Source organism: Lepidochelys kempii, chromosome 9 (assembly GCF_965140285.1).
Source record: "Lepidochelys kempii isolate rLepKem1 chromosome 9, rLepKem1.hap1, whole genome shotgun sequence".
In the NCBI taxonomy this organism is placed as follows: domain Eukaryota; kingdom Metazoa; phylum Chordata; order Testudines; family Cheloniidae; genus Lepidochelys; species Lepidochelys kempii.
Genome location: NC_136388.1, coordinates 28,773,125 through 28,781,540, shown reverse-complemented (window position 1 = coordinate 28,781,540; position 8,416 = coordinate 28,773,125).

The following is an 8,416-nucleotide window of genomic DNA, read 5'->3' as shown; positions in this document are numbered from 1 at the left end:
AAGCTTGCTAGTAGCTTGATAATACTCATCAGGCTGAAGATCTTTGCAGTACTACAGGTGAGAACTGAGCAAAAGCTATAGAGTAGAAATCCTTGTGCCGGCTGTACCTGCACAATCCTGAAGCCTTCCCTTCTAAGTAAGACTGCTGGATATGCCTATTTTAAAAACAAACAAACCCACCCCTTGGGAACAGGGCACTAAACTGGCTTGACACTTATTCCTTTAAACATGTAGGGCTGTGCTTTACCTCTTAAAAGATGAATGGCGTTACTACTTTTTCTTGCTATCTTATACAGGCGACCCTATATTTTTGGGATTGTTTAGAAGTTGAAGTGGTTGCAACACTGCCTTACTCCAAATGTTTAGTACTAAACTGTTAGCATACATGCAAACTTAATACAACTTCTAACAGCAAAGGCACTGCTTTGTGGTATTAGTCTCACACTGAAGATCTTGACCAGGTTTTAAGTACAGTACATACAGCATGGTAGAATGTTTTTGTTTAGTTCTATATACTATGGGACTAGTAAAACTGAATTTTACCTGTAATATTGCACTCATTGCAAAATAAAAACTCATGATGCATTTCTGGCTTCCCTAACTCATAATCTTGAGCCATTCCAAGTAAAATATTGGAGAAATCTGCAGAGGTCTCAGACTCCTGACTGTTTTTGAGATGGGAGACCACTGCAGTAATTAAAAAAACTGTAAGGTTAGTGGTATTCCTAGTCCAAACCTTAAATTCACAAACTCTTCTATGAATCTACAACTTAATGAACATCTTTATTTTGGTGACATTGTAAGAGTGTTCTAAAAAAGGGACTCAAATAGCCAGCTGACTGGGGCAAGCTCCCTAGTTTCCAGGTAGCACATAACTATCTGGTGTAGCTGCCACTGGATGGATAAATAGTGATGAGTAGCAGTATAAAACACTCACGTTTCTGCTGGTCCGACTCGGAGCAGAGGAGTCCTGTAGGGACCTCTTGAAACAAACTAGTCAGCTAAGCAGACCTGAGATCCAGAGGATCTCATTCCTCAAAGGTCAACCAAAACTGCTGCAGGGTGATCAAGTATACAGGATGTCTGCTTGCTGGAGGGGGCAGATCAGCAATCTAGCATACAACACCTGGGAGAGACTAGCCATGTAAGTAGGCTTACTCCCCAGCCTTAAAAAAAAAAAAAAAAAAAAAACTTCTAACCCTACAGATACCGTAAAGTGTGCTCTAAGGAACACTGTCAGTAGAAGCTGTCATCACTGCCTTGAGTAAACCTGTGGCTTAAAAGTCCACTACACCAGGTTCCAGCATAGCACCCTTGTACATAAATGTACCCCTGATGGAAGAAGGGCTACATAAGAATCGTGCACAGAGTAAGACAAAACTCGCAAGGTACTGTGGCTTGCCTCCTCACCATTGTTAGTTGCTGGCCTGAATGGCAAGGCCACAAGAGGTGAGGCAGTATGTGACAGGAGCACAGGCACTCCACTGAAGCCTAGTATAGCTCCAAGCACATGCCCGCTTCATGAAGTGTGTAGCAGGGGTAGTGTGGGGAGAAGAGAAGCTACAGCTCTGTGATAAAAGAACCACTCATGCTGAAGTTTCAAGGGTTAGACCATCACTCCCACAACTAGTCCATATCGGCCTGTGTCTTTGGATGCAGCCAATGGCATTAGCTTGCAGTCACCAATTCTTCTTACTGTGTGAGTGCCTGATCACTGCTCTAATAGGGCCTGTGCACATGTTTAAAGGTGCATGTTGTCTTACTCAAGATGTAGTGGAGAGTCTAGGCTCATAACTGTATTGACAGGGTTCCAGCTGATAGTTCTGAGTTTAGCATCCTACTTAGCAGGACTAGCCTCATTACCCCAATCCCCTACTACCAGGAAACAGTCCTCCAGAGGCTCTTCCATGGAGGCACACAAACAGTAGTATTGCGACAGCATCCATCTCTGCACACTAATTTATTTACTGCCTGAATACCACAATACTAGCATACTGGGCCTGTGCATACAGCTTGTGGTAGCATGTTTTTCAATGTACTGTTGACCAACTATGGGTGCATAGTAGCTACAGCAATTGTTCTGCTTTTAAATAGAACACTCTCGACCAAGACTGTTTACATCACTTTCATTAAGTGAATCTGAAATGACTTAAAACTCAGCGAGTGCTTTATGACCTAGTACTGTGCTCTCTTTTTAATGGGAGCCTGGTGTGGGCCCTAAGTGGTATATGAAGGTCTGTATAAAAGCATCTAGGTGTTCAGTTAGGAAGGAAAAATTTCCCATGTCCTCTGAAATGGAAGGGGCAAGTATCTGAGCAGACTGCATGCATTTGAATTTTTTTTTTCCTTCAGTGTAAGGAAACAGCCAGTTAAAATGAACTTGATATAAATGAATCTCAGAATTCCTTGGCCATCCAACTCACTAAGGGCAAGGTCTTTCCTTCCCAAGGAGTTTAACAAAGGGCTGCACTTTCACTTAAAGCATAGGAGCTCTTCTATAGCTCTCAATACCACATTCACTAAGAAAGCTGAGGCTTCACCAGTTTGCCACAGAAAAGACAGTAGCCACCTTCTGTTAAGTGTTTCCATTGTTTGAAAAAAAAAAAAAAAAAACAAACCCTAACCCTGTTAGGTGGAGGATACACAAATCAGAATTAAGATTGTACATGGAACCATACTACTGTTTAAACTCATTAAAAGATGAGGTCCTTAAAGTGTGTTATTTCCAACTTGGCAACTAATTAAGTTTTTGGCCTAAAAGCTAACATGGGAGTTCTAATTTTAGGAGAGATTCTTCCCTGAAAAATATTTAGTGGCTACAAATATTCTAAGTAAATGTTTTATTAAGCAGAAAGACTATACATCACTGCTCCAGAGAGCTGGGGAGCAGAAGCAGTCTTTTAATTGCCTCCATTTATGCCTGCTGAAAGATGCAGTCAGTTCACTAGAGTAGTCTGAAAATTTCTTAAGTATGAGCTAGTTTGATCTCAGAACTTACAAGCATCTGCTACCATTGTTGAAGACTGCAACTTCTTCAATCCATAGTTAGCATAGTTCAGTAAAACTTAAAAGGCCTATTGGCCCAGCCTTGGAAGAAAGCCATAGCTATTTAGCATGTAGAGCTTAAATTCTATACAACATGCTTTTCAATTTTTTAAAAGTAGGGAAAGGTCATTTAAAATTGACACTTACTACAAACTTTTATCTCAAGTAGGCGGAGACTACCATGGCTTTAGTTTTACCAACCACACCATGTGAGCAGACAGCTACATGCCCAGCCTCTGCTGGTTCATTAAATATTATTTCCAAGCTGCAGAAAGATAAAGAAATACCCATTCCCACTACTCTGATCTTTTAGGTGTTACCAAAGTAACACCCTTCCTATCTCTACTTCAAATACTGCAGTGAGATAGGGCCTCAAAATGCAAGTCCCCAATTTTAACAACTCCTAAGTAAAGGTGTAAGGTATAGATGCCTTAATTCTGTTCTCAACACATGGCAAGAAACAGTGTAAAAGCTGAACAAAAAGTTTAACTGCAGTAGTATTTACATTGAGCGGCATGTGCAGTGATCATTCCTACAGCATTTTCCAAGGTTTAATATTGCATGGTCAAATGCATTCTTCCTGTCATATTCTAATGCTGAAGTCAGATGTTCACCATAGCGACAGAAAAAAGGATAAAACACACCTCTGTTCTCTCTCTCACATATTTTCATGCGACTGTATGTTCTCTGCTCTGAGATTTTTGACATATGCACACCTCCTTCCCAAATGATGTAGGTAGCTTGTGTCTTTGCAGAAAATATATCACTTTTGCTAATAAACCTTATTGATCCATGCTATAGGTTAGTACCAGCTTCTGCATTATAAACATGTACCAGTTTAGTGTGTTTTCATATGCCTTACATAAAAGTGCAATCAAAGATGAAAAGATCACTAGTGCGTGACATTAATGCCCCAAGAATCTCAGCCTGCCTTGGATATGGTCAGTGATTCAAGCAATAAGGCTCCAGCTCCTAGAGTGACTACTTTTATAAAGCACAATATTTGAACTGTTCATGCTAACAACACCTGTAACATGGTGGAGAGAGGACTAACACACTCGTGGGGAAATTCTGCACCACTATGCATACGCAGAATTTATGTCCCCTTCAGATTTCTTCACTTCCCTGCAGAAAAATGACTTTCTGACAGGGGAAGCAAAGGGAAGCCACAAGCACAGTCATGCAACTCTCCTTAGCAGTATTTTTTCAGTAGCCAGGGCAGCTGGCAGAGAGGTAAATCACTGAGGGGCAGGGACTGGACTGGGGAAGACCCGGTTGGTGGCTCCTACCCAGCGCCAGGCTCAGCTGCTAGTCCCAGCTGGGCTGGGGACAGGACTTCCTCTTCCCCTGCACGGCATCCATGCTGTGTCAGTCCCACCCAAAGATTTCTCCCATGGCTGGAGGAAGCTCTTCAAACTCCTTTCCCCACCCCCACACACTTCCTGCACCCATCACTCCCCAGCTGCAGGGGGAGGGATCACTGTGCAGGTAGCTGTTTGTTCATCTGCCCAACCCCATGCATCCAGACCCTCCCGCTGAGCCTCACCCCTGCCCGCACCCAGAACCCTCCTGATGAACCTCACTCCCCCTACACCTGGACCACTCCAATGAGCCACCCTCACCTGGATCCCCACCACACTGAGCCCCATATCCCCAGCATCTGGACACCCCCCAGCTGAGCTCCCCACACCCAGAACCCCCCACCAAGCTCTATCCCCCCACATCCACCCCACCCCACACTGAGCCCCAACTACCTTCACCTGGACCACCCTGCTGAGTCCCATTACCACTGCACCCAGAACCCCCCAACAAGCCCAACAGTGATCCCCCACTGAGCCACCCACACCCAGGTTACCCCACACAGAACCCCCTCAACCCACACCTGGCTTCCCCAATACTAAGCGCCTCTACACTTGGATCCTACTTTGCTGAGCCTGCCTGCCCACACATGGTTCACCTGGCATAGAGGGGCAGGCCTGGTCCTTGCGCTGTGTCAGGGTTGGGTGCAGCCTCACCGCTGCGTCCATGTCCCGGGAGGGAGCTGCACAGTGATCTCCCATCTCTGTGCAACCAGTGGCCTGTGCTCCCCAAAGCCATGCTGGAGCCACCACATTTATTTGACAAATAAAATTTGCAGAATTTTAAAATATTGTGTGCAAAATTTTTAAGTTTTTGGCACAGAATGCCCTCAGGAGTAACTAACAAAAGGAGAAGCCCCTGGCAAGGGGCATTTTAAATTGGTATTTAATGTTGCCCAAATTTGCACTCCAGGTTCTTCCCCTATGAATTACTGATACGCTTTCTTCCAGAATCAGACAAAAGCCCCATTACCCATTCCTTGGCAGCCAGGGGCACTTCAAATGGAACAGTCAGTAGTCCCAAAACTCATTTTAAGAGCAAAGACTGAAGCATATTGTTACATTTCACCCCAAAGGGGTAAATAACCACTTAGAACCCATTCCCCCCCCCCCAATCAATCCCCTAGAGTCTTTCATTGCTCAGCCCCCTTTAACAGCAATAAGTGGAAAGCCACTCAATACAGCCAACCACAATTAAGACAAGTACCTATCTTATCTAGACATACTGCAGGAAATACAGGCCCAGAAAAGAAAGCTCTCATCCTGAGCTTTAACTACTCTCTTCTCCCAAACAATATACTAGTATGTAGGTGAGATCTCCCACTGGCTGTTTATAAAGTTGCCCAGCACCATTGTACCTGAACATTCAATAGAGTGGGGAAGTAAATTCATGCTCACATACAGGAACTGCTGCAACATGGAGGGTGTCTACTGGGAGGCAGAACTGGATCAGGACTAGGGTGGAGCAAGTCTCACCATAGTTTACCCTCCCATGGCACTTTGCTCAAAACAGGCAGCATGACTGATTAAAGTTAATATTAGGTGGCCATATTCAAATTGAACTGGTGGTACTATGAAGAAGACATGCTCAACGGGAGTAGAAGTATCAGACGAAATTTAATATCCACCTATAGTATAATGGTCAGGTAGATTACAGGCAAATTATTTAAAGTAGCCTTTTTGAAGCCATCTGTATCCCTAAAGTATTTCTACTGAAAGCTGCCTTCATTGTGCAGCATGTGGTAAAGCACAATCAGTTCAGAATCAAATGCTTTTTTGGGTTCCAGAGAAATGCCATGCTGCATTACACTAAAAGGATGAGTGGGCCTAGCATCTCATCTTCAGCAGTGAGCAATAGGGTAGTGGATTTTTAAGAGGAAGGTGCAAAATTCCCCATCATGTATCTAACCCTGCATTGGGTTATCACAAAGAGACTTGAATGTCAGTTTGTGAGCAGCTTTTGTTACAAAGTCTGAGGATTAAGCTTCATTGTAGTTGTACCTAATATAACAGCAGATGTTTTTATTTACCTAAATATCTAGTCCTTTTAGATGTATTAAACTATTGGTCTTGACTTTTAGGTAAGGGGGCAAATCAGTGACTTGGACATTTGCTCCAGCATGACACCCCATTCGTATCTCTGGGACATGCTATTTCCCAGCTCAGTTTAGGCAATACTGATATAGTCAATGTATGCTTCCTGGGGCTAGACCTGTGGTTTCTGTCCTTCAGCATCAGAGCAGCACGCAATGATGAATTAGCAGGTTCAGAAGGAAGGCAGAGGCCTACGGCTAAACTGCAGTTTCTAATCACTACAAAACATATACAGCCCCCTTGAACTGCAGCAATAAAGGGCAAAATCACTCACCACCCTGCCAGCCACAATTAATTTTATTCTGCTTCACTCCAGTAAGGAGGAACTCAGCTGCAAACAATAGGTATGTCTACACAGCAAAGAAAAACCTACGACTAGCCCATGCCAGCTGACTTGGGCTCACAGGGCTGTTTCATTGCTGTGTAGACATCAGGGGACAGGGAATGGGGGGGGATGGGGCAGGAGTCCCAGGGGGGCCATCAGGGGACAGGGAAACGAGGGGGGATGGAGCAGGAGTCCCGGGGGAGCCATCAGGGGGCAAGAAGCGGGGGAGAAGGGGGTGTCAGATAGGAGTCAGGGGCCGGGCCACCCCTGGCCCACCATACAATTTTGGAAACCCGATGTGGCCCTTAGGCCAAAAAGTCTGCCCACCCCTCGGACAAATTAAACATTAAAAGGCTGATCAGGAAGAGCATACAATAGCACCAGTTCATGTGTAACCTGATAAGATTTTTCTTGGGAGGGGGAGGAGGAAAGTTAGGCAAGGAAGATTCAATGCTAAACCCACCTCTAATCCATAAGCAAAAACATTTCCCACTTCTAACCACAGTAATTGGATCCACACAGATATCAAGGAAAACAACTTGCCAAGGGGCATAACTGCATAAGAGTGACCTGTTCATATACACCTGCTCTACATTTGTTCCAGCATGAGGTTTAATGCACTGAATTTATACAGTGGGCATATGGGATACCTGCTTGTGGCTGAGTGGGATCATACAAGCTATTTGAATGGCAAATACTAAGTCACACACTAAGAGTCATCACTCCTGAAACTATTTTCTTAGGCTTTGTTACTGGCAGCGGTGGCTTCTATGGCTCCTGGCTTCTATGACTTCTCCCTCTGTCTTGCCCCACACATCAAGGCAGCATCCAAATCTTGTCAGTTCTTCCTCTATAACATCTCTAAAATCTGACCTTTTCTTTCTCACCACACAGCTTAAAACTCTCACCCAGGCCATCATCTCCTCAACCACCTCCCTAACAACCTGTATTAAGCCACACAAGTCAATTGAAAACAAAGCTGTTAGAGATCATGCTTTTTTTGCCTGCCTTCACCGTATCACTCCTCTGAGTCCCTCAACTGGCTCCCCATTTTACAGAATTCACCCAGGCCCTTCCAACTTATTTGCACATGTATCTTATGTCATGCCTTCATATAGTTCTTCCCCTCCATCCTTTGTGCATAAAATGTCCACCCCACCCTAGTTTATGAAGGTCCTATCCTCTTCTCCCCAAGACACATTTGTACTGTAAGACCTGCATCAAGTCATCAACTGATAATAGCTAGGCAGAAGGTAAATTCATGCAAATAACTAGGTAAATGTGAATTACCAGTTAGCTTCATCCTCCCTCCCCATTCCATACTACTGTTTCTTACACACACTTGTTGCATCTTGTTTTAAATTATATTTGTAACCTGCTGGGGCAGGAATCATGTTTTCCTACCTATTTATGCAGCACCTAGCACAACGGGCCCCTGATTTTGATTGAGTGCCTTTGGGCACTATGGTAAGAGACTAAATAAATATTGCCACCATCATAGAATTATCCAGTCATGGAATTAGCCCTTCCTGTTCGGACCATTAAATCAGAAGGAAAAATATAAATATAATGGATTTGGATCTGTTATTTTATA